Below are 25,924 nucleotides of genomic sequence, written 5' to 3' on the forward strand. Positions count from 1 at the left end.
CCCCAGCCAGCAAAGCCGTTACAGCCCAAAACATCTGGAGGGCACCAGCTGGGGAAGGCTGCACAAGTCTCTCTCAAAACCATCATCTGGTTTTATGTAATGACCCATTTATACAAGGCAGCTTCCAGGTAGGAGTTTACTGTGGATTCAGTGCTGCTCTTGCATGCATGTTTTGAGCAGTGTCCCACCACATTTTTAGCATCAAAACAGCAGCTCACACCTTTTTTTTTTTTAATCTGAATTTCTATGCGGAAAATCTGCTAAGTAGAAAATAAACTCTTATGCATCCAGTCACTGCTGGTGTGGAAGCCCCTTGGCATTTCTTTGCGGGGAGGCAGTTATCAGGTGTCGCTGCACACCCCTACTTCCATTGCAGAACCTAGCCACTTCGCTTCCAGCAGCCCAAATAAGACAAGTGCGCTTATTTTATGCCTTCTACGTTAAATTTTACCTTTGTACTCCCTTTAGTACTACCCCCTAGATATAAGCATATGTGTGTGTGTGTGTGTGTGTATAGTATTTTATGTGTTTTAATTGTATTTTATGTATTTTTATTTATTTTAAAGTTTTTGTGATTTTACTGTTTACAATTTTATTATGTACGTGTTTGATTTTATTTTTGTAAGCCGCCATGAGTCCCTGTTACAGGGTAGAAGGGCGCGACAGAAATATTTTAAATAAATAAATATTCCCACTGATTGTCTCCCACTGAAGGCACATCCAAAAATGTATAGAGGAGGGATTGCCTCAGAGACTCATCACAGTATGTACATTGAGCTTAAAATGAACCTGTGGTTTTACACAAGATCTCTTTATCAGACTTGTGCAAGTTTATACAAGTCAGGTAAGCATCCCTCTTGCACAAGACCTGCTTATTAAAAATGTAAAGAAACAAAGATTCAAATAAACTCATACAAAATCCACACACATGCGCGTCCTATTCTGCTCTGTGTGGAATATGACAACTAAGTTTCCTTTTGTGCATAAGAACATAAGAACATAAGAAGAGCCTGCTGGATCAGGCCAGTGGCCCATCTAGTCCAGCATCCTGTTCTCACAGTGGCCAACCAGGTGCCTGGGGGAAGCCCGCAAGCAGGACCCGAGTGCAAGAACACTCGCCCCTCCTGAGGCTTCCGGCAACTGGTTTTCAGAAGCATGCTGCCTCTGACTAGGGTGGCAGAGCACAGCCATCATGGCTAGTAGCCATTGATAGCCCTGTCCTCCATGAATTTGTCTAATCTTCTTTTAAAGCCATCCAAGCTGGTGGCCGTTACTGCATCTTGTGGGAGCAAATTCCATAGTTTAACTATGCGCTGAGTAAAGAAGTGCTTCCTTTTGTCTGTCCTGAATCTTCCAACATTCAGCTTCTTTGAATGTCCACGAGTTCTAGTATTATGAGAGAGGGAGAAGAACTTTTCTCTATCCACTTTCTCAATGCCATGCATAATTTTATACACTTCTATCATGTCTCCTCTGACCCGCCTTTTCTCTAAACTAAAAAGCCCCAAATGCTGCAACCTTTCCTCGTAAGGGAGTCGCTCCATCCCCTTGATCATTCTGGTTGCCCTCTTCTGAACCTTTTCCAACTCTATCATATCCTTTTTGAGATGAGGCAACCAGAACTGTACATAAGAACATAAGAAGAGCCTGCTGGATCAGGCCAGTGGCCCATCTAGTCCAGCATCCTGTTCTCACAGTGGCCAACCAGGTGCCTGGGGGAAGTCCGCAAGCAGGACCCGAGTGCAAGAACACTCGCCCCTCCTGAGGCTTCCGGCAACTGGTTTTCAGAAGCATGCTGCCTCTGACTAGGGTGGCAGAGCACAGCCATCATGGCTAGTAGCCATTGATAGCCCTGTCCTCCATGAATTTGTCTAATCTTCTTTTAAAGCCATCCAAGCTGGTGGCCATTACTGCATCTTGTGGGAGCAAATTCCATAGTTTAACTATGCGCTGAGTAAAGAAGTGCTTCCTTTTGTCTGTCCTGAATCTTCCAACATTCAGCTTCTTTGAATGTCCACGAGTTCTAGTATTATGAGAGAGGGAGAAGAACTTTTCTCTATCCACTTTCTCAATGCCATGCATAATTTTATACACTTCTATCATGTCTCCTCTGACCCGCCTTTTCTCTAAACTAAAAAGCCCCAAATGCTGCAACCTTTCCTCGTAAGGGAGTCGCTCCATCCCCTTGATCATTCTGGTTGCCCTCTTCTGAACCTTTTCCAACTCTATCATATCCTTTTTGAGATGAGGCGACCAGAACTGTACATAAGAACATAAGAAGAGCCTGCTGGATCAGGCCAGTGGCCCATCTAGTCCAGCATCCTGTTCTCACAGTGGCCAAGCAGGTGCCTGGGGGAAGTCCGCAAGCAGGACCCGAGTGCAAGAACACTCGCCCCTCCTGAGGCTTCCGGCAACTGGTTTTCAGAAGCATGCTGCCTCTGACTAGGGTGGCAGAGCACAGCCATCATGGCTAGTAGCCATTGATAGCCCTGTCCTCCATGAATTTGTCTAATCTTCTTTTAAAGCCATCCAAGCTGGTGGCCATTACTGCATCTTGTGGGAGCAAATTCCATAGTTTAACTATGCGCTGAGTAAAGAAGTGCTTCCTTTTGTCTGTCCTGAATCTTCCAACATTCAGCTTCTTTGAATGTCCACGAGTTCTAGTATTATGAGAGAGGGAGAAGAACTTTTCTCTATCCACTTTCTCAATGCCATGCATAATTGTATACACTTCTATCATGTCTCCTCTGACCCGCCTTTTCTCTAAACTAAAAAGCCCCAAATGCTGCAACCTTTCCTCGTAAGGGAGTCGCTCCATCCCCTTGATCATTCTGGTTGCCCTCTTCTGAACCTTTTCCACTCTATAATATCCTTTTTGAGATGAGGCGACCAGAACTGTACATAAGAACATAAGAACGTAAGAAGAGCCTGCTGGATCAGGCCAGTGGCCCATCTAGTCCAGCATCCTGTTCTCACACTGGCCAACCAGGTGCCTGGGGGAAGCCCGCGAGCAGGACCCGAGTGCAAGGACACTCTCCCCTCCTGAGGCTTCCTGGGGGATTTAAAAATAGAAAGAGAAGAAGAAGAAAGAAGAAAGTGGAACAAAGGTGTGCACAGAGAGGTACAACAATACCTGTGAGCATGCTGAGAAGAGAACAAAGCAGTGGAGATGGACAAAACAGAACCCACAGCCTGAATACATCCCATCATGCGTTGCTGTCTAATGACATGGATGGCAAGTAGTGAGACAGCAATGAATATCCATGACTTTAAAAAAATGGAAGCATTTGGCTAACTTGCACATACAGACGAATCAGACCTTCACAAGCCATTTGTGCCCCCCAAACGGAAGCACCCCTGCATGTTCTAGTACACAGATCCCCAGGAGGCTGGCTTGACATGGCAGCCTGGAGGAGTGCTTACAGACAAGTAGAGCAAATGTTGACTCAGCAGGCCAAAGCATTGGGTCTACTTGCAAGCAAACACTACTTGCAAGCTGGCAGCTTTAAGAAACAAGCTTTGTGATGAGAATGTTCTCCAGTTTGCCCGTTCAGAACTTGCCCAAAATTGTGGGGCAATTTCTAATCTTATCTTTTTAAAACCAGCAATTAGTAGCACTTAAAATTGCTTAGAATGGGCACCAATATATAAATTCAACAGATTTGTGCCAAGGTGTCCCAATTTCCCCGGCATATTTCCCCTTCCTGCAGATTCCCAAAGCTCCCAGTTGTTGTCTTATAAGTTATACTTAAGCAACAAATTCCTGTACCCCTTTGAAGGAGGAGAAACTTAGGTTCTTAAGTTATACTTAAGCAACAAACTCCTGCACCCTTCTGAAGCAGGAAAAATAAGATCCCACAATCCCTCCCTTCCTTCCACCCAGGGCTGACCTCAGACTTGTCATCAAATGGTAGCTCTATGAGGCAGGCACCATTGTTGAAGTTCCACAGTTTGATGGTCCCATTTTTCAGGGCTGTGATCAGTCGCCTCTCTGGTGTATCAAACGTCATTGCTGTGATTTCCACCGTTTGCCCTGGTGAGGTGCCAAACTCCATGATCTTCAGCCCAGTCATGATATCCCAAACACTGATGAGCCCACTGTAACAGCCACTCACCGCCTGCAGGACAAAGGACCCGGGGAAATTAATTCAAGGGGCAGTATTCAACTCACTCATCCTGTCAGTGCAAGGATTACCACTAGCATCATGGGACTTAACCCCTCTCCTCCCCCCCACCCTCCCCAAATCTGCTCTGGAGGGTTGGGGGAAGCCCTAGAACAGATTTAGGGGGCATGCAGGGGGAGCAGGGGAAAGTCCCATTGCAGTAGCAATAATCCTTGCACGGATGGGAGCCTGACGGCACTAGGTTGGATACAACCTAAGCAGTTCAATCTGCTCCCTGAGCATCTTAGCATGTTTACAAAGCAATGTGTTTATTTGTTAATTTATTTATTACATTTATATCCCACCCCTCCTCCCAGAAGGAGCCCAGGGGGGCAAAACAGAAGGAAAAAACACTAAAAACATATATAACACATCCTAAAAACATAACATCTTTAAAAACAAAACATCTTCAAAAACATCTATTTAAAAGAATCTTCAAAAACATCTTAAAAAGCAATTTCAACACAGACACAGACTGGGATAAGGTCTCTACTTAAAAGGCTTGTTGAAAGAGGAAGGTTTTCAGTGGGCACCAAAAAGGTAACGGAGATGGCGCCTGTCTAATATTTAAGGGGAGGGAATTCCACAGGGTCGATACCACAACACTAAAGGCCCGATTCCTATTTTGTGCGGAACGGACCTCTTGTTAAGGTGGTATCTGCAGGAGGCCCTCACCAGGGATCGACTGGATATATAAAGGGAAAGAGGACCTTTCAAGTATCCTGGTCCCAAGCTGCATAGGGCTTTGTACACCAAAACCACAACCTTGAACTTGGCCTGGTGGCTAATGGGCAGCCAGTTCAATTCTTTCAGCAGTAGTGCGTTGGTGATACCATGCCCCAGTGAGCAGTTGCACTGTAGCTTCCGGACCAACCTCAAGGGCAGCTCCACATAGAGCGCATTACAGTAATCCAGCCTGGAGGTTACCAGTGCGTGGACAAGAGTGGTCAGGCTATCCCGGTCCAGAAACAGCCGCAGCTGTCTCACCAGCCGAAGCTGGTAAAAGGCACTCCTAGCCACTGAGGTCACCTGGGCCTCGAGCGTCAAAGATGGATCCAGGAGCACCCAAGGTTATGAACCTGCTCAGTTGCGAAATCTGTTTAAAGGCGAATTTTAAAAACAACAACACTGGAGCTAAGCCCAGCAGGTTTCACAGTAATAAGGGATGGGGTTTTACAAGAGTCGTGTGCCCCCATTTTCAGAAAAGAGAGGTAGAAATCATTGGAACCGGCAGATGGTAAGTGGGTCTCTACCCTTGATCTCTCAGGCTTGGAGCACAACCCCCCTATAATGATTCCAAAGCCCAACTCCCCATCTTTCAGGGATGAAGCTGTGAATTCAAACCCCCTCAAGCACACCCGAAAAAGAGAGTCCAATGAGGACTGAGCATGCTCAGTAGCCATGGAATGTTGAGCGTCAGCTGGTAATAGAAAACAGGGTGGGTCAGTGAGGAATGGAGTGGAGTAACCTAGAGAAGGACATAGTCGGCTGGTGCTCTGGACACAGGAAGCTGCCTTTATACCAAGTCAAACCATATTGTCTACACTGATTAGTAACGCCTCTCCAGGGTTTCAGGCAGGGTTTTTTCCCAGCCCTCTCAAGAGATGCCAAGGATTGAACCTCTGTGGACTTCTGCATGCAAGGCAAAATGCTCTACCACTGAGCCATAGGCCTTCCCTAACACACACCATTGGTCCATCTAGCTCAGCATTGTCTGACTCAGAGAGCCATCAGCTCTCCAGGGCATCAGATGGGGGACCTTCACGGCCACCACAGTTGCTTTCTCTCAGCCTCAACATTCTTCTTCCCTCACCGGTGCTCACCTGCTTGAAGTTCTTGTTGTACAGTGCAGAGCACACTGGCTGCTCCTGGGCCTTGGCATCTGCTTCGGAAAAATCTGCCCCAAAGAACAAGCCCAGCTGTAGCAAAATGAGATGGAAAAGCACAGGAGGCCACAGGTGAGCATTTCTCAAAGCAGCTTTCGCCAGGATTCTGGACAAATTGCCGACAGAGAACCTTTCGCCATTCAGTGCCAACAAGAGCCCGCCCCGCCACTTCCTCAGCTATACCTACTGCAAGCAACATGGGTGTTCCAGGAACTGGGGTCTGTACCTTCCACCCAAATTCAAAATTATGCTTATGTCACAATTTACAAAAGATGTGATGCAATGCCATTTTTCTTAGATTTTGGTTCATTCTGTCATCACCACATTCTGGTTTAGCAGTCACTCCCTCTCCCAGAGACAAATGAGAAGGGGGACATCTAACAGAAAATTCTCAGCATTGCCCATCAAACTACTGTCCCCGTGATACTTTGGGGGAAGCCACGACAGTTAAACTAGTACAAAACCAATGATAACTTTGCAGCATAGATTAGGATTGTTTCCTTATAACAATTAACGAAGCTTTGGTGCATCAAATTTAATCACACTAGAAACCTACAGAAATCCACCCCTAGATCAGTCCTTATGTCAGCCTCTCAGCAGAATGCAAATGTGCATTTGAGGGTCAGACTTTCACATGTGTTCATGGTGGTTTGTTCCAGATCCACAGTGTGTTGCATCATTGGTAGGCTGATGTCACCTGGCTCTGTTTCTCCTTTTTCATATCATTCAGCTGAGGCAGTGGAAATGCTGAACAGTTGGCCATGAGCCCCAGGCCACCATGAGCCATGCAGATCCTCACGTACAGCTTACGGCAAAGGGAAGCGTCTCCACAGACAGGAAGACCAAAGACAGTTTGTTGCCCTGTGAAGCTGAGCCAACAGAGGAGCTATTCCTTGCTTTCTCATCCCACAATCATCTCCCACAGTTTCCTCACCGTGTAAGTGGCGCAAATGACAAAATTGCTAGGGCAGTGGTAGTAGGTAGCCGAGATGGGACAGTTGCCCAGAGGGACGTTTCTGCCGTGGATCGACTGCAGGCAGAAGTGATCCAGGAGATCCCAGACACGGATGTTCTGAAACAGGCAAAAGAGGAAGCCAAGAGCTTGAAAGAGTTGGAGCCAGTGGAGATGTCAATAGGGCAGTGAATCTGCTCTGGGGTTTAGTTGAGAGTTCGTACCAAAACCCAGAGCAGATTCTCTGCCCTATTGACATTGAAGCCACCAGTCTCCACTGGCTGGAGCATCGATGGGACCCAAAATGGAAAGCTCTGCAGATGTAAGCCATCAGGCTCAAGAGCTTGCTTAAACTCCGAAGCCAACACCTGCCCTGACTCCAGCCAGGAACCTGGCACAGGACGGGAAGGACCACAGATGGGCCTGCATAGGCAGTCATCCCAAGCTCCAATTCCAGAGCTGCAAACGCCCAGGAGCCCCTCGAGGTAGGGATGCCGAGGCCAGGAGCCCAGAGACTGCTGAGCAAGATTCCTCAGAGGGGCCAGCCCCCTTCCACACCAGTCTCTTCTTTTTCCTCGCTGCCTGCTGCTTCCCAGTGTCAGCCACGTCCCAGCTGGAAACCAACAGAGGGATGATGGACAGATGATGGCTCTAGAATGGCACTTTTAAGGCTCTCTGCAACTCAGGAAAAGGGGCAGAGCTTGTGAGGGCTGATCAAGCCCAGGAGGGATAAAAGGGCTCAGCTGGACCTCAAAACTGGTTGGAATTGGAACAGGCTGCCTGTTCCTCCCTGTGATCTGTCCAGGGGAGCGAAAGCTCCGTTTCTGACTGCCCTTGTTGTCTCATCCCTAATGTTGGTGTGCTTCCAGATGATCTGTCTACTGAACATTCATCTCGATTTGTTTGCAAGGAGTGGAGATGATGTTGGCTATTCACTGAGTGCTCAATCTCATCTGTTTATTTAAGTTATTTACATCCTGCTTGTCAAATTAATTTTCCAAAGCAGCTTACTGTAAAAAGAAACAGAGAAGAACAGCGATAAAGTGACTGTGCTATCACATGGCCCAAATTGTGCCACGGCAAAAATCCACTCTGCTCTGGAGCTAGTTAAGAGGATCTCCAGCTTAACCAAATCTTAACAACAACAGCCACTTGACCTCCAACCCCCACTCTCCCACTTCCCTGGAGGACAAGGATCCCCCCCACTTCCAGGTGGATGCAGGGCCGTCTGACCAGCTGGGTGTGGGGCGCAGAGCTTGGAAAAGTCACTTTTTTGAACTACAACTCCCATCAGCCCCAGCCAGCACGGCCACTGGATGGGGCTGATGGGAGTTATAGTTCAAAAAAGTAACTTTTCCTAGCTGTGGTCCCACAGCAGCCCTGCCTGCCTGCCTCGTCCGTCCTTTCCCCACCCCAGAACCCTACTTTGTCTTTGGAAATGCTGATAATGGTGTTCCTCTGCCCATTGATCATGATGTGGGTGACGGCAGTGGTGTGGCCTTTCATGTGGGTGATGGGACTGGTGGTGACATAGGGGTTCCAGATGCGGATCAGCGGCTCATATCCCCCCGTCACTGGCAAAAAGATAAAAGAGAGAGGGACAGAACACATCTCAAAACAACAGCAGAACTGCTCCCTTTTTTATTTTTCATTTCTGTAGCAGCTTTTAATCTGCAGGGTAGATTTCTTGACTGATTGATGGAAAATGCCCCCACCCTGTCCAGTCTGCTACTGAACCCAGACTCCCGTTAAGTACTGCCAGCTAGCCAGAGCCTGGAAAAGTTACTTTTTTGAACTATAACTCCCATCAGCCCAATCCAGTGGCCATGCTGGCTGGGGCTGATGCGAGTTGTAGTTTAAAAAAAGTAACTTTTCCAAGCTCTGCAGCTAGCATAACCTGGCACGGGAAGGTGCGACAGACCTTAAGAGAGGAATGACCCCCTTGAATCCGGCTAAACCAACACAAGCAGCAGTGCAGCCATACTAGTCCAACAAGACCTGAAGGAACTCAGCTGGAAGACCTTTCTCACAATTTGCTTTTCCTTGGAAGCTGCTTGCGTGCAAGCCAGATGTTGGGATTTTAACAGAGAAAGAAAATGAGCTATATTGAGAAGAATTAGTCTATTATAGTTACATGGATTTTTGACCTTTTCATCCATCTTGTTTTATTAATATACAAGAAAGAATATATTTTATAATAAAAAGTAATGTTCTTCATTTATTGAGTCATCCCATCTGAGAAGGTGGCTGTAACTAGGCCTAGGAAGCTGAAAACGCTTCCCATCTTCAAGAGAAAAGCTATCATGCAGGTAGGAGGTCTCAACCTCAGACAACAGAGCAATGGTCCTCCAAAGCCGCCTCCCAGACACTGCAATCCAGGTAAGAGCAGAACCATGGATGCCCCCAATCCACACCTCCAGCAACTCCAGAGGAACATTGTCCCGGCTCAACCCCTCGGAATCAGAGTTGGGGTCCCTGACGTGCTTTTCTCCATTATTTTTATTGTGAAACGTAACTCTAGAATAGTACATAGATCAGGTTGCAGATTACACAGGTCTCTAGGTCTCTGCACAGCATGGCTAGGCATGGCTACTCAAGCGTAGACACTGTCACAACAGTTGGACACTCTCCCTGGGACCCCTTAAGTAATCTCAGGGCGGGCACACTACTTGGGCGGGAACTGTTTCCCAGATTGGGACTGGGCTAGCAAACTGGCCCTCCTACGGATGGGCTGGACAGCGGGCTCAGTCTGTTCACGCCTGTGCAAATGGCAATGTATCTGCTAGTTCCTCCCTAGGCTCCGCCTCCTCCCATATCTGTGACTCCTGCAGCACCGTAGGCAGGGCGGGAGGCAGCTCTGGGGGCACGACAGAGTCCGAAGGCAGGGTGATTGGAGGGCTTCCCTCAGGCTCAGTCCCATCTACCATAGCCTGTGCCTCACGGGTGGGGCTGTCACTAGGCAAACTGCTGAAGTCTGCCTCAGTTCTACCCCCTCCCCCTTGCAGACCACTGGGCCCCTCTCCTGGATCCCAGTCTCCCTCCTCCTCCTCTGTCTGCCCATAGTCTTCCACAGGGTCCATGACAGATACCGAAAAGGCCAGGAGAATGAGCAGGGTCACACTCCCCCTGGCCTTTCTTCTTGGCCCTCCACCAGGGCTACCAAGGCCACTTCAGTGCCAAAACAGGTTAGAATAAATGAGGCTCAAATGAATCCAGCTAATTGGTGCCAACTAAGAATATCTGGAGGTGCCCCCAGCCAGCCGCCTTTTCCCAAAAGGACATATTGACGCCAGAATGAGGCAGGTTTAAGGAGCCATTTCTAGAAACATACCAAGAATGTTCATTTCGGAGGAGAAGTCGAAGCAAAGGATGCCTTTCTTGAGGACAATCAGAGCTGATCTGGGAGAAGCAGGAGAAAGGAAGTCTCAGTGAAGTATATCGGCCATGGTGATTGTTTTTTAAACAAAAATAAATACATTGCTGGCTTTCTGGAGAAACGGGCAGGAAAATCATCCCGCAATGGTATGGTGGACTGCAGAGCAGGTGGCACAAATATCGGGCTAGGATTCAGAAGGGTCAGAAACACAGTACTTGACCCAAATTTCTGCAAAAAGACTGCAGGTTATGAGTTGCTCACTCACCAAACACCATCGCACATCTGACAAAATAAATAGGCTCTTGCCTAAGGAAGCCCAAGCCGCGGTGACTTTGCTGTCCTTGACGGCTTTCCATCTCGCACCACCCCACATTGAAAGCAAAAAGAAGCACAATGCCACCATCTGCTGGCCAGTCCCCTGAACTGCAACCTTGAGCTCTTGGCAGTAATCATCCTTGGCACTTGCTGGCTGCATTTCATATATGATATCTTGTTGTAACCCTTACAACAACCCTGTAAAGTAGCAGATCAGTGTCATTATCCCCCTACTGCAAACTGGGGAGGGCTCTGAGACAGACCTTGCTTGAGGCGACCGAGTGGAGCACATGGACAATGTAAGATACAAACCAGGGACTTTATGGTCCAGAGCCCTGGAAAGCAATCTTACTCGGCCACGAGTGATCGCCAATGATGATGATGACTACTACTTTGCAGCACCAAGCTCCCTAGCAGAGTTCACTAAATCATAGTTCACTAAATCTGGGAGTAGGAGGACGGAGGTAGAGGCAACCTTTTTCTAATTTTGCAGGGTGGAGAGAAAGACAAAGAAGGTAGTTATTCACACAGATCTTTTAAAGATGGGGGAAGCATATATTCATTTTCATCCTCTCTCTTCTTTTTTTAATTTCGCTTCTGCTATCAAAAGATGAAATGAAATGACCCAGATTACATAAAGGCATAAGAAGAGCCCACTGGATCAGCCTAGTGGCCCATACAGTCCAGCATCCCGTTCTCACAGTGGCCAACCAGTGCCTCTTATGAGAAGCCCCAAAGCAGGACCTGAGCACAACAGCACAATCCCCTCCTGCAGTTTCCAGCAACTGCTAAATCCCAGGTTATTTGGATCTCCACCTCTGAAGTCAGCCTGCCTCCATTCTCAAATTAAAACCTGAAGAAGCCCCTTAATTGTTCTCCTTGCTGAGTTGATGCACAGTTGCCTGGGCTTTGACTTGAGTATTAAGCTTTTGGTGTGGTCTGCCAAGACAAAGGCGATAATTTTTTTAAAAAACAGCGTTGTCAATTTCACTTCCTTGGCTGGAATCATAGGGGAGAAGAAACTGAGCTTCCTCCAAAGCCAGGTCTAAGGGAAGCCTCTGGTAAAGCACACAGGCTCCAAACCATTTTTGAAAGCACTGAAGGTGAAGGAGAAAGGGTCACAGCATGGGTCTTCTTCTCTGCTTTGGTCCCAGGCTGAGAAGAAATGTTGTGGCTTTATTTATTTATTTATTTATTTTAATTTATATACCGCCCTAAGCCCGAAGGCTCTCTGGGCGGTGTACAAAAAGGATGCTTTTGGAAAAGGTGCCCAGCCCAATCACATCTGCCCCAGAGGAACTGCTTCTTTATGATTTTACCATCTATCATCTGCTGCTAATATAAGTGCTTTTATATGTATTGATGACTGTCCAGTATCTTTAACTACTGTTATTAATATGACTGCATTTGATATCGTTGTATTGTTGCATTTTATCTCATTTTAATGTACGTCGCCTAGAGTGGCTAATTGCCAGATAGGCGACAGACAAATTAAACATTATTATTATTATTATTATTATTATTATTATTATTATTATTCCTACACCTGGATTGTCCACACTTGGGAAACATGTATATAGAAGTTCCAGGGAAGCAGCTTAGAACCTGCGCCTCAAAGAGGATGCAGCTCTTGGTTGTGGGACGGAAAGATTTGTCAATTTCGGTTCTTTCTGTTTCTCATTTTCCCAATCTTAAATTTGGTTCTGCAGCAATTTGTGAATTTTGTTTTTTAAAAATTCTCATGAAAATTCTTCAGAGCAAACGTCTCCTACTCAACACACTTTTGTATACAGTTTTGAGTAAAGTATGTATTTTTACAAGCAATTTATCCTAATTTAACGCATTCTTATATTTTGTTTTCACTAATATATTCATTTTCATGCATATTTCCCCCTAATATATGTAGTTTCGTATACATTGTTCGGTTGGAGTACTGCATCACAAAATTCAGATAAGTGTGAATTTCGAAGGATGGCTGTGCTGCAGTTATCATGTTGTTTCAGAAAGTGTGAGTTTGACAAATTTGACAAATGCAAACCAAACCAAATTCCTCCTCCATCCCTAACAGGCACTTAAGTTAGCCTAAGGCCTTGAGCAAGCAGCACTGATGGCAGGACTGAATAAGTGAGACAAGACTGGCTGGCAGAACAGAAAAGAAGAGATAACTGCAGCATGTGATGAGATGGGGAGGGGGGACAAATGGCAATCGACACCATGCCCCAGGCCTCCCTGCAGGCATCTCTGCAAGCCACATCAGATTGGCTGGGGGGGGGGGCAAAATGCCTGGGCTTGGCCCCCTGCCAAGATGTTTCCCTGCACCTCCCCTTTGGCTCACGGGAGGGGCCAATGCATAGCTGCCCAGAAGAAGCCTTTTAAGTTGAGACCTATCCCAGTCTGTGTCGGTGTTAGAATTGCTTGTTAATGTGGTTTTTTTAATAATATGTTTTTAACCGTTTTTTAAAAGATTTTTTAAAGCTTTTCTTTAATGTTTTTAATGTTGTTTTGTTTTAATGTATTTTAAGGTCTGTTTTTATGATGTTTTAAAGTGTTTTTAGCGTTTCCGTTTGCCGCCCTGGGCTCCTGCTGGGAGGAAGGGCAGGATACAAATCAAACAATAATAATAATAATAATAACAACCACCACCTAGGAAGGGTACAGAATACAGAAACGGAGGGAACAGAAGATTAAAGACAAAGAAACGCTTAATGGGAACAAAAGGGCCATTCAAAGCAGGGAAAATAAGAAAACAGACAAGAAATGTCTTGGGTGGTGCAGAGAACGAAGGGCGCCATTCAGAGTCCCTGCAGCGCAGCTCCTGCCACTAGAAAACATACTTTTAAATGTTTATTTATTTAAATATTTATAAACTGCACTTTCATAGAAAATATCAAAAGGCGGTATGCAACCTAAATGCACAGTAATACAAACACGTCAGTAACAGCTGACTGGCAAAGAATCTCAGGTTTAAAAGGCGTGTCTGAATAATACAGCTTTTAGAAGATGTCTTAAAAATGAGCAGGGACGACTCCGGTTAAACCTCTGTTGGCAAGGAGTTCCACGGGGCAGGGCCTGCCAAAATAAAGAAAGTAAAGGCAAGGCCAGCCAAACCTCCAAGCTTTGGGGGCCACCAAAAATGCTGCATCAGAAGACCTCAGCAATCAAGGCAGAGCATACTTCAGGGCTTTTGCGCAAAGTCAGACCCGTTGGTTCACCTTCTCTAGTGGAACATGCCCTGATGGGCATCAGCTCTCTGACAAAGATAACCGGGATGCTGAACTAGGTGGACCACTGACGATCCATGGCAGCTCTTCTTACGTGACACTAGAACAATTGTACAGAGCAAGCAGGGAGGGACCTGTGGCCACAGGTTCATTTTTGTCCACAGCTATTTGCACATCCTAGGGATGGAGGCACACTTCTCAATGTCTTCCCCAAATCCCTTAAGAAAAACCTTCCCTCCATGCAGGCAATCGTTTTCTCAGAAGCCTTTCTGAGACTCAGGCTTCCCGTTTGAAAGGTTCCTTGCAAACACTTGTGCATTCACAGCTTCAGTCACATATTCCTGATGGATCATTACCACACTTTATGGCTCTCCAACCCATCCTCCACCACTCTTCCAGTGGGGACAGTCATTACCCTTGCATCCCACCGTGAGCTTATTTACAGAGCCGAGAGAAAAAAGGCCTCTCTTACTGGGTTTTACCAATGTTATGCAGCGGAAGCGACGTCAGTGCCATGGCAGACTTATCGGCTGGTGTACAGGAGGCGACCAGATTGAGCTGGGGGATGTACATGATCTGTTGGCACCAGTCTCCGTGCAAAGCCTGAAGAGGAGGAGAAAGGAGGAAGGAGAAACTTTGCAAAGGACCAGAGAGCTGTTAACTAATAGAGGTGCTCAGTCCACCTGCTTGCCAACTCCTGGAAGTCCAAAAAGAGAATTACACACCTCGCCTGACCAGGAGCTACTCAATTTCCCCCAAAAGGAAGGAGAAAAGTTGTTTTTCTTACGGCAACTGAAATAAATGCATACTCACCCCGTTTACTCCTGCTTTGCTTTCCACAGTTCGCACACACTCTTTTGCTCTTAAATAGGGGTGGGGCCTTCCCCATTTGGCCCACGAGGCCATTTTGGGGAAGCCACACCCACCTGCGCTACACCCAGTGTCATACATGAGCTTGAAGTGGGCTTCTGATTGTTCCTTTGCTGGAGCAAAGCCTAGGCTGATGGGTGGCAGGAGCGCACCTTGCTCAAGGATAGGGACACTATTTCCGTTCAACAAACACCACATCCGCCTCCCAGCGCTGCTCTCTGGAGTCGCCCCTCTTGCATGAGTCCTTTCCACCTCCAACATCAGAAATGGAAAGGAGCAGCATGGGAGGGGGGAGGTTGCAAAGCGTAGGGCTGGCAACACCCCAGGATTTTGACAGGTGGGTGGGACAATCCACCTGTCAGTCATGTGATATCAGAATGATATTGTGGGATTGACAGGTGGGTTACTCTGCCCACCTGTCAAAGTTGGTCTGTGGGTTGGGGCCAAAAAGGTCCCCGCCTCCATTCTACTGTCACATCTTGTCAAATTGGTTTGGCAGGTCTAGTTTTGAAGCAATTCCAGAAGATGCAAAACCAGGATGAACATGCAAAACATGAGCAAAGATTCCACTTTCAAACTCCCTGGAAGATGATTATCAATCCATCTCCAATCTTAATCATTTATTGTTCTGATGAACTTGCACAGGGTATATTCATTTTGGCTTGAATCACAAAAAAACCCTCAAGATTTAGGTAAATGTCAATCTTTTAAAACTGGGACTGGGAGTCTGAATGAGAGAGAACACTAAACAAAACCTTCTTTCTGGTCCTCCATTTCCATAACCGTGCAGGATCTTTCACAATCTGGCAGCTGAGATTATGGTGGCCAGACTAGAAGCAGGTGCCTGGCACAGCTAATGGCCCCCAGGGAGGGATGGAAGAAGGCATTCTTTTCCATTTGGCCCTGCATTCATGACGCCCTGGGCTCCTGCTGGGAGGAAGGGCAGGATACAAATGAAATAAATAAATAAATAATAATGCAGCACTGTTTCCGTTCCACCACAGTTCATCTTCCACCCAAAACTACATTATTCATCCTGCTACCCACTGTTACATAAATTACATCACATATTTATTTATTATTTCGTTGATACCCCACCCTTCCGCCCAGCAGGAGCCCAGGGCAGCATAATTAATTATGTACATTACGTAAGTTGTGTTGCCATTACATTATTCCACCCCATTCATTTCAAAGCAAAGAATGTGCAATGCAAATGGGAGCGGGAGAAGGGAAGAAACGTAATCAATTATGTATTGTTTGCCGAATGAAAGCAGAAACGGCAGCAAATATCAATGGAATCTGCTGGATTGCTTTCTGTTCCAGACATGGAATGGGTAGCAGACACTGGCAAGATCCATTCCCATTTCTGCTTCCCTCCAAATTCTCCAACATCCCAACCCCCCAGGTCAGATTAACCCTGAACCCAAACATCTCCTGCACACTAGCAGAAAACATGACAGGCTTTCAGCCCCCCTGACGTGTGGCAGGTGCCAACACTGGACAGATTTTGTACCTGTTCACCCAAGCTTTTGTAGGGAGCTTGAGTGAAGAACAGCAAATTCATGTTTTGTCTAATCTTATTCTAGTTTATTGTTAGTTCTGAATTGTTTTTATTATTATTTTTACTGTATACCAGCCTTTCCCAACCTTTGGGTCCCCAGATGTTGGTGGACTCCAACCCCCATCATTCCTGACCATTAGCCATGCTGGCTGGGGCTGATGGGAGTTGTAGTTCAGCAACATCTGGGGACCTAAAGGTTGGGAAAGGCTGCCCATTTATATTTGTGTTTATTTTTCATGTAAACCACCCTATGCTCATTTTCTGAGGAAGGGTAGGATAGAAACCTATTTAAATAAATCAATAATAATTCAAAGCAGAATTAATCCTAATCCTGGACCTGACAGTCTGATGGAAAAACTCACAGACACGAAGAAATTCTTGTATGGTTCCGTCTTTCCTTTTATGAGGATTTGCACAGGGACCCTCGCCAAGCCACCTGTGAAGGCAAGATCAAGGGAAACTATAAGCAGAATCCAACTTCTCCAAAATGCAATGTATTGGCTCTTCTCCCTTGTTAAGTAACTGAACAGTTAATCCATAATGGACAGAATCAAGAAGAGCACCAAAGAAAGGAAAAAGCGGAGAGTTAGCTAAAGGCAGTAGTTGGGGTTTAGAGTGGCCTAGTTCACACTAAGCCATGGTTTGTTTCACAAGCCATGAGTTGTCCCACAGACAATCAAACAAACCGTGGTTTGCTTCTCCAAACTTTGGCTTGTTTTCCAGCAGCTCTTGGCTCATGCCTTTGCAGTTTAGTGAATGTCTGGGATGGGGTGGAGAAAGAAACCACGGTTAAGGAAGGGTGTGGGGTTTACATGTAATGCCGAGCCATGGTTAAAACAAACCAAGGTTCATTAAGTCAACAACAAACTATGGCTTCAGACGGTGGTTTGTGGGCAGTAAACAAACCATAGTTAAGCCACTGAGGGCAGGGTTTGCACATAATGCCTAGCACTATGTGCAAACCAAGTTGGTCTCTCGCTCTCTCAAGATTTAGGATTATGGATCTGCAGCCTTGTAAGAGTGGTTATGGTGTTTGCTTCTGTGATGCTCCACTTGTATATTTGTAAATAAAGCACATATTATAAATACACCTTAACTCTCCACCACTCTCAAATCTAAAAGAAAAGTGCTGCCCCTGGAACATCTCACTGCTCAGGGTAGTGGGGTGCACCAAACAACAAAAAGTGCCAGCTTGCATCCTTTTAATGGGGATCCAGCCCTAGAGACGGCAGCTTCCCTCCACCAGGCCCACTTCCTACATTGCCCCCTGCACCCACCTGGCCCATGGCTCACCAATGTAGCTGCGGACATTGAAGAGTCCGTTCATCATGATATCAGTCGAGGTGAAGATCAGGATGTTCCCTTTCACGTCTCCAACACAGAACACCCCTTTATATCCATCTGTCCTGGTTCAGGTAGGAAAAGGAAAGAGAGGAAAACCAGACCCTGTAGGCATGGCACAGGTGCTGAACAGGTGGGGACTTAGCCTAGCTGGGAAGCAGGCCAGCCTTGGACAGAGGATTATTATTTATTGCATTTATATACCGCCCCGCAGCCAAAGCTCTCTGGGCAGTTTACAACAAATTGTAATTCCCTGCTTCTTTGCTGCAAGTGGTAGATCACTGCATTAAACCCCAAACGGTCATCGATTAAAACTTCCCCTGGCCACTCTGCAGGATCATCCATCCGAGACCTACTGATGGCTGTCAGTCACAGTGGCTGGTATGGAACCTCCCTATTCAAGAGCAGTCTACCTCTGAATGCCAGTTGCCAAGGAGTGACAATGGGAGGTCATTGGCTTTATGCCCTGCTTGTGAGAGAGTAGATGGCCAATGTAGGAAATGGGATGGTGGACTTTCATTCATTCATTCGCGATCACTCGTGGCCGAGTAAGATTGCCTTCCAAGATAGATTGGAGTCATAGTCCAAAGCCTCTGGAGTGCACCGGGTTGGTGAAGAACCTGCTACTAGCAGACAGCAATCACTCAAGCAAATGAGTCAAGCTCCATTCCAAGTAAACACTGAACAGTTTGAAGCCCATCTGATCTGAATGGAGAGAAGGGGGGAAAAGATTCGCCCTCCAGGTCCCAAATAAGGGAGCCAGCAAGTCACAACCCACAGCATGAGCAAAACCTATCCATGCCCAAAGCAATTGTTAGTGTTATGAACATCAAAATCAAGAGGGAGATGCAAAACCATACATGGGGTGGAAGTTGGGGGACCCTTCTGAGCCCATTGGACCCACATCTTAAGGGCCAGAACAAAAATAATTCAATATGTCTTTCCAAAAGGATATTAAATTTTACCATAGATGCAGTGAGCTTTTTTCATCCTTTCGACTGTTCCAGGGAGACTATTCAACAACTGGACTCCTCAAAGAGTTAAAATCCTGCTTCCAAAATTCTTCTCCAGTAGCAGTTATATCTTTTTAAACCTGAATAGCTTGTCCCAATCTTCCGCTATTTCATCTTCACTCAGGATTAAACTAAAGGATATGCCAGACACAGGAGGATGGCCAAAGATGCGGCAAAAGGCTGTGGGCGCACTGGTGGAGCTTTGACCCAGTCTCCACCCCTGAAAGCCATCTCCAGGTAGGCCTAAAAAGATCCCTGCCTAAGGCTGCAATCCAATACATGTCTGGGATCCTCAGGAGAGGCCCTTCTCTCAATACCCACATCTTCTCAATTATGACTAGTGGGGACGCATGAGAGGGCCTTCTTGGTGGCTGCCCCCAGGCTTTGGAATTCCCTTCCTAGGGAGGTAAGAATGACCCCCTCCTTACAGTCCTTCCGCAGACAAGCAAAGACCTTCCTATTCCAACAAGCCTTTGGAATTGAAGGCTAAGGATAGGGCGTGAAGGGTGCTGCATTGCTAATGTCTACTATATCATTTTTAAACTAGTTTGAACTCTTTTAGCTATATGTGTGTATGGTTTTAATATTGGAAATAGTTTAATCTTATTTTAATGTAGACTTTGTATGTTTTTAATCATATGTATTTTTATCTGGAAGCCGCCATGAGTTCCAGTTTTGGAAAAATGGTGGGGTATAAATAATAATAATTAATAATAATAATAATGTCTACTAAGAAGTAAGTTCCACTGGGTTCAGTGGGACTTACTCCCAAGTAAGTGTGCATTGGATTGCAGCCTAAAACCCTGGAAAGCTGCTGCCAGTCAGTATAGGAAATCCTGAACTAGATGGACTGATGATGGTGTGTCTCGGAATAAGGCACATTCCTGTGTTCCTAGGAGGGAGCGAGTGGGGGGAGGTAGAGACGTCCTTTGAAGTCGAGAAAGCAGGCACCTTTGCTGCTAGTTCTGGTGGCCATAGGTCCAGAGACCCAGCAACATAGAAACGCCACATCTGACCTTTGAGATACTTCAAGCGTTAGAGCGCTTGGCAGCTTCCTTTTATTAACTGCTTGGTTTCATGCCGGTTTTAAAATCTGAATCTGCACAGCAGGCTCTCAAGTGACTGGGTGTAAGAATGCTAAAGGAAGTAAAATTGTGGGACAAACTGACTGGCTGTGAGGGAAGTGCTGCCCTGGACTCCTTCTGGATATAAATGTAATAATATAAAAGGCAGGAAAGAAATGTTGTTGTTGTTATTAATGATGATGATGTAGGATTTTTTAATGGTTTAGTTCATATACTGCTTTTTGGCCCAAAGGCTCCCAAAGTGTGAGCAACATACAAAACAAAGATAATGATAAATACAATACATCAACACAAAATAGCAAAATCGCCAAACACCAATTCATCACGCTGGGCATGTGCTCATGAGCTGCATTCATGCTCTCGCCACAGATGCTCCTTGGCAGTCCACCTCTCGCTCAGGAGCAAAGTTAACTCACATTGCCTCTCTTCCCCCAGTTGCTCCAATCTCTTGTTTTATGATGTTTTATGACGACTTTAAATGTGATAATGTTGAGGTAATCAATTGGAGTTATTGTTGGATTGTTATGTTTTGAAATGATTTGAAACAGTTGTTACGTTTTTGAATTGATTGCTATGCATGTCGTCATTTGCATTTTTGTGTTGCATTTGCATTTTTGCGTTATTGTAAGCCACTTTGAGCATATTTATATGGAAAGTGGCATATAAATTAAAGTAATAAATAAATAAATACATCTCTCACCTAGGAGGGAGTCTATCAGTAACCAGGGCTTTTTTGTGACAGTACTCATTGGTATGGAGTTCCAGCACCTCTTTTTCTACTGCCCGTGCCAGCCATTTTGTCCTGGCACCCACGGTACTTTTATCAAGATATGAGTACCAGCACCTCTTTTTTTCCCCCAAAAAACCCCGCCACTGTCTGCACCAGTGGCAATTTTGATTGTGAAGTGGAGTTGTGTAGTTGGGATAGGGGGTTTTGGTCTGTTGGCTGGGACCTGGGTTGGTCAAGCGTGTGTCTGTGGAGACAACAGAGAGAGGAGGAGGAGGAGGAGGAGGGGAAGGGAAATGCACAGTCCATCCCCAGCGGCTTCAGTTGACCTACCAGTAATCCATGGCTGTGGCACATCCATCCAAGTCAACAAGGGTAAAGAGCTGGTCACATTTATTGCCACCGATATCAAAGAACTCTGGGTGAAAAGAGGAAAGATGAAATACTTTCTTCAAGGGTTGCATGTGCATCATGATCTCCCAGCTTGCATGTGTGAACTGATCCCACCGAGAAGCATTGCTCTGCCAGCAGCAGCAGCAGCATCTATTTGTATGCCATCTTTCCACAGTTAAACCATGCTCAAGGCAGCTTACAACATTTTAGAAATTACATAATTCACTCTGACAATTACAAAACTATAACGAAATTTAAATAGCCATAGACAATAAAATAATGAAAACACCTCAGCAAAAGCGCTTTAAAGAGATAACGGAAGTTCCATCAGAGTTTGATTTCTGGAGTCTCTATTCACACACCCCTGGATGCAACAATCAACCATTTTCTCCCTCTGCCATCACCCTACAACTTGGAGTCTACCAGTGAAATTGATAGGAAGTAGGTTTATTTGTTTATTTATTTATTATTTGATTTATATCCCGCCCTTCCTCCCAGCAGGAGCCCAGGGCGGCAAACAAAAGCACTAAAAACACTTTAAAACATCATAAAAAGACCTTAAAATACATTAAAACAAAACAACGTTAAAAACATTTTTTAAAAAAGCTTTAAAAGCATCTTTAAAAAAAAAAGGTTAAAAACATATTATTAAAGAAAACATATTAAAAGCAATTCTAACACAGACACAGACTGGGATAGGTCTCAAAAGGCTTGTTGAAAGAGGAAAGTCTCAAAAGGTGCCGAAAAGATAACAGAGATGGTACCTGTCTAATATTCAAGGGGAGGGAATTCCACAGGAGAACACACACAAAAAATTAGTGCCTCTGGACACAAGACAGAATTAACTTCTAGAACTCACTGCCCACATGAAGGATATTTTGAGGGGAAGGACCATAGCCTTACAGAGAGAGGCATGCACTTTACTTGGAGAAGTTGGAAATGCACTAGAACAGGAAAAGTTCCCTTTCATATTTGCCTTCCATGCTTACCAATATCCTGGTCAGTAGTTGCAATTGCTAATAAGTTGACATTTGGCAGACATGTCATGTCAATCACCCAGAGTTTCAAACTATGACGTCGCTTGGTCTGGTCCAACTACAGTGAAGGGGGTTGAAGAGAAAGAGAAGAAAGTGAGCGAGAAGATCTACATTCCCTGGGTTTAATAATCTTTGGGCAGTGCAGTTCAGTCAGGGCTACAGAGCTAGCAAAGCGAGTCTCAGTTACCATGCTTTGGTATCGTGTTGGACTATGACCTGAGAGACCAGGGTTTGAATCCCCGCACAGCCATGAAGCACACTGGGTGACCTTGGGCCAGTCACTGACTCTCAGCCTCAGAGGGAGGCGATGGTAAACCCCTTCTGAATATCGCTCACCATGAACACCCTATTCATAGGGTCGCCATAAGTCAGAATCAACTTGAAGGCAGTCCATTTCCATTTGTTTATACATTAAAGATGGTGCAGAACCTGCAGTGAGCTCAAAATTCAGCTGCTAGATTGCTAACTGGGATTGAAAATTCTGACCATATCACACCAGAACTTAACCAGCAGCCCTAGTGGATGCAGAGGAAAGCTTGAAAAATTTGCAGGTGAAAAAAAAACACTCAGGTGCCAGAAAAGTGAGGGAGTCTTGTGGCACCTGAACAAGAAATATATCATGGCAGAAGAAGTCATAGGCCAGAGCCCACATCACTGATACATGAAGTGCTCATGTAGATAGGGAGGTCTGTCGTATACCTTAAGTAGAAAAATAAGAACACCCCCCCCATAAAAAGCAAGTATGTTTTACAAAATGAGGCCAACAGGACAAGCAATGCAAGAAATAGCAGTATTACAACTAACACAAATGAATATAGAATCCATCCAAGAGCCAGCCCTAGAAAGAGTGACCCACTTCTGGTGAGTAGCCATTGGTGGTGTACAAGCATAGGAAGATCCACAGTGTCCATAACTAACTAAACAAAGAGGAAGAATTTCTTCCTGGAGTGGCCATTCCTAGGATTTGTTCAGACCAAAACCCAGTTTGTCAGGCTGTAAACACACTAGTCAACCACAGCAAAGTGTTTCCGTTTCCATTTCCCTGGAGGGGAAATGGGTTGATCGGCTGATCAGTGGTGAAATTTCTTTGAAGCTGAATTAAAAAAAAAAAACTTCACTTGAACTGCTCCCACCAGGTTTTACAGGGAAAAGGGGCAGGGTTTGACTAGCGTCATGTACCCCCATTTTCAGAAAAGGGAAGTGGAGACACACTGGAACTGGCAGAACAGTAAGCATGTTTCTACCCAGAGCTTCAGTCCATTGTTGCAGTTTCACGCTCAAGTTCCCATTTCAAACTTCCCCCTCCAGAGCTGAGGGGGACTCTCAGGGGCCAAAGGGTGGGGTGTCCAAGGCATCTGCATAGGAATTTCTGTTGGAAGGCAGAACCATGAAGCAAATCTGTACACATTTTCTAAAATTTCAAGATGTATTCAAGACCCTGAATTGAGGTCAAGTCAGGCTAGGACTTGGAGCACTCCTCAAGAAACGACTAGAACGTAGACTATAGTCTCTTCCAGTTCACCTGCTTATTGAACATTCATCTTGATTTGTTTGTAGGGAGATTAGATGGTGTTGACTAATTACTGAATATTCATTCTGATTTGTTTTCAGGAAGATGACCTTGCATCATATCAAATGTCAAGCCACATTTTCCAGTGCGTTTTCTCTTTCCTTATCACAAAGAATCTAGCTGGGGTCAGGGAGCAGGGGTTTGCTGCATAAAAGCTCCAAATCAACTGTAATTTTGCAACCTAAATCTGCTGGTAGGTGACTAAATCCCCCACAAAAACAGCAACATTCTGGAAGCGCCCAATAATCTACACATCCTGCACTATATTCTTGGAATAAGGGTGCCTCCAGACTGTCAGTAGTTTGTGGGAGTGAGTCAAACGCATACCAGTAGTTTAGGTTAGTCAGTGGATTTAAAGTGGATTAAAGCATTCTGTCATCCTAGCATAGCAAGGGGACTTCTTTCATTTTAGAAAGTGATGGGAAAATGCATTCAATGAGTGGTGAATGAATGAATGACTAACAAGAAGACATGTATACACCCTGGAAGTAAATCAGATAACCTCCGTGCAAACAAATCAGAATCAATGCTCAATAAATACCAGACATAATCTAACCTCTATGTAAGCTTTGTGACAGCAAATCAGGGTGAATGCTCAATAAGTAGATTCCCTGGAGAAGTCCTGAGAGGGACTATATGTCACCATCCGATTCAATTTGCTCTCCCCTTTAAACAGCCCCACCTTGGAGCAAAATTGGATGAAGGAAGACTGGCATTAACAATGGCTGTATATCATGTAAACAATGGGGAGATGTGAACCTTCAGAGCCCCTTTCCTGTAAAGACCCAAGAGGAAAAGAGGCCTCCACATCACACCACCATCCTGCACTGATCGGGCCACCTACGTAAACAGTCCGAAGCTTTTTGAAGGTGTCGCTCCAGTACTGTAAGATCCCATCCCTGCTCACAGTGAGGAATCGGCCGGGGGACCGGCTGCCCCCTTTCCTTGGTTTCTCCCTCTTTTCCACAATCCCCCTGCTCTGGTTTGGGAAAAACTGGATCTTGACAATTTCCTCAGCGTGAGCCCTGGAGCAAAAGGAGAAGGAGCAAGAGAGGAAATGGCTACAGCAGCATGTACTTCACTTCAGAGCAGAGCAAGGTGGACTTATACCGAGTCAGACCACTGGTCCGTCTAGCTCAGTTATGCCTACACAATGACGGGAGAAGCTCCCCAGGGTCTTAGAGAGAGGACATTCCCAGCCTTACCTGGAGATGATGGGGGACTGGACCAGAGGCCTTCTGCATTCAAAGCAGTAGCTCCAAGACTGAGCAACTTAAACAGGAACATTTTGCTAGTGCCGTGACAAAATCCTTCCTGAAGATTTCAGTCAGATAACTATGCCCAAATGGCAAGCCTGACCTCAGCCCCATGGAGCCTGGGAAAGCTCTCCCAGGGAGGGAAGAGGAGTCAACAGTTCCTGCAGCCTGAATCACAACATGTGCTGGCTGGACACATTGGGTTCTATCTAACATCATGCACATGTTGTTCCGCTCACATGAGACTCCCCCTTCTCTCCTCACCTCATACACCCTCAAAATCTGCTCTGATCATCAAAATCTGCTCTGATCAGGCTTCTGATCATTTAAATTGCCAGTTTGACCTTTAGTCATGTTACTAATAGATTACAAAGTAGCATTAAAAGGCATTGGCATGTTATACGTCATATTCCTGGTTGTCATCAGAAACCTATGATTTCCTTTAAAAGAACTAAGAACTTGAGGGATATTTTGATCAGAAGTGAATTTAGGGACAACAGTCACCTGAATTTTAACTCCGTACTGGGCACAATGCACCTAAGAGTCATCATCCCTATGGACATTGTGCCTACTGTAGGTTTAAGTGTAAGATGACGGAGTTTGTTAACCGTCAGTAATAAAAAAATACACTTTGAATCAATGTTCCATGTGTAACGCTGCCAATGTAATTTATGCAATTCAGTGCAGTTGCTATAAATTTTACATACGCCAAACAGCAAGAAATGTCAAGAAACTTATAGGGGAACATATTAGCGACATCAAAAACAAGAGATCTGGGGCTCCCTTGGCGGAGCATTTTACAAGATGTCATCATTCCTTTGCTGACTTTAAATTTGGGGTTTTAGAAAAAATAAGTGTGGACAAAAGCCATGTTTTATTAAGGAGCAAAGTAGCTTGGATTTTGGAACTAAGAACGCTGACCCCTAGTGGTCTCAAAGAGGGATCAGAATTCCTTCCTCTCCTGTGAATCTCACATAACCCCTTTCACATTCTTTTTCCTCAGCTGAATTCTGTTACACCTGCATTTAGGCACCTGGGGTTGTGTATACATATGAGCATGCTCAGTGAATTCTTCTTCGTGGTCATTTATCATTTTGAGCAGATTTGCTAGAAAAGAATGTTTTAGACCAGTTCATGTAAGTAAAACAAATTTTTATA

General features: G+C 45.4%; 1 pseudogene; it reads right to left on the bottom strand.

Annotated features, from left to right (window-relative positions):
• Positions 1-3,903: 3,903 nt before the first annotated feature.
• LOC133386490 (WD repeat-containing protein 64-like) lies at positions 3,904-25,035 on the bottom strand (annotated as a pseudogene).
• Positions 25,036-25,924: the final 889 nt, after the last annotated feature.

This window comes from Rhineura floridana, chromosome 6 (assembly GCF_030035675.1).
Source record: "Rhineura floridana isolate rRhiFlo1 chromosome 6, rRhiFlo1.hap2, whole genome shotgun sequence".
Lineage (NCBI taxonomy): Eukaryota > Metazoa > Chordata > Lepidosauria > Squamata > Rhineuridae > Rhineura > Rhineura floridana.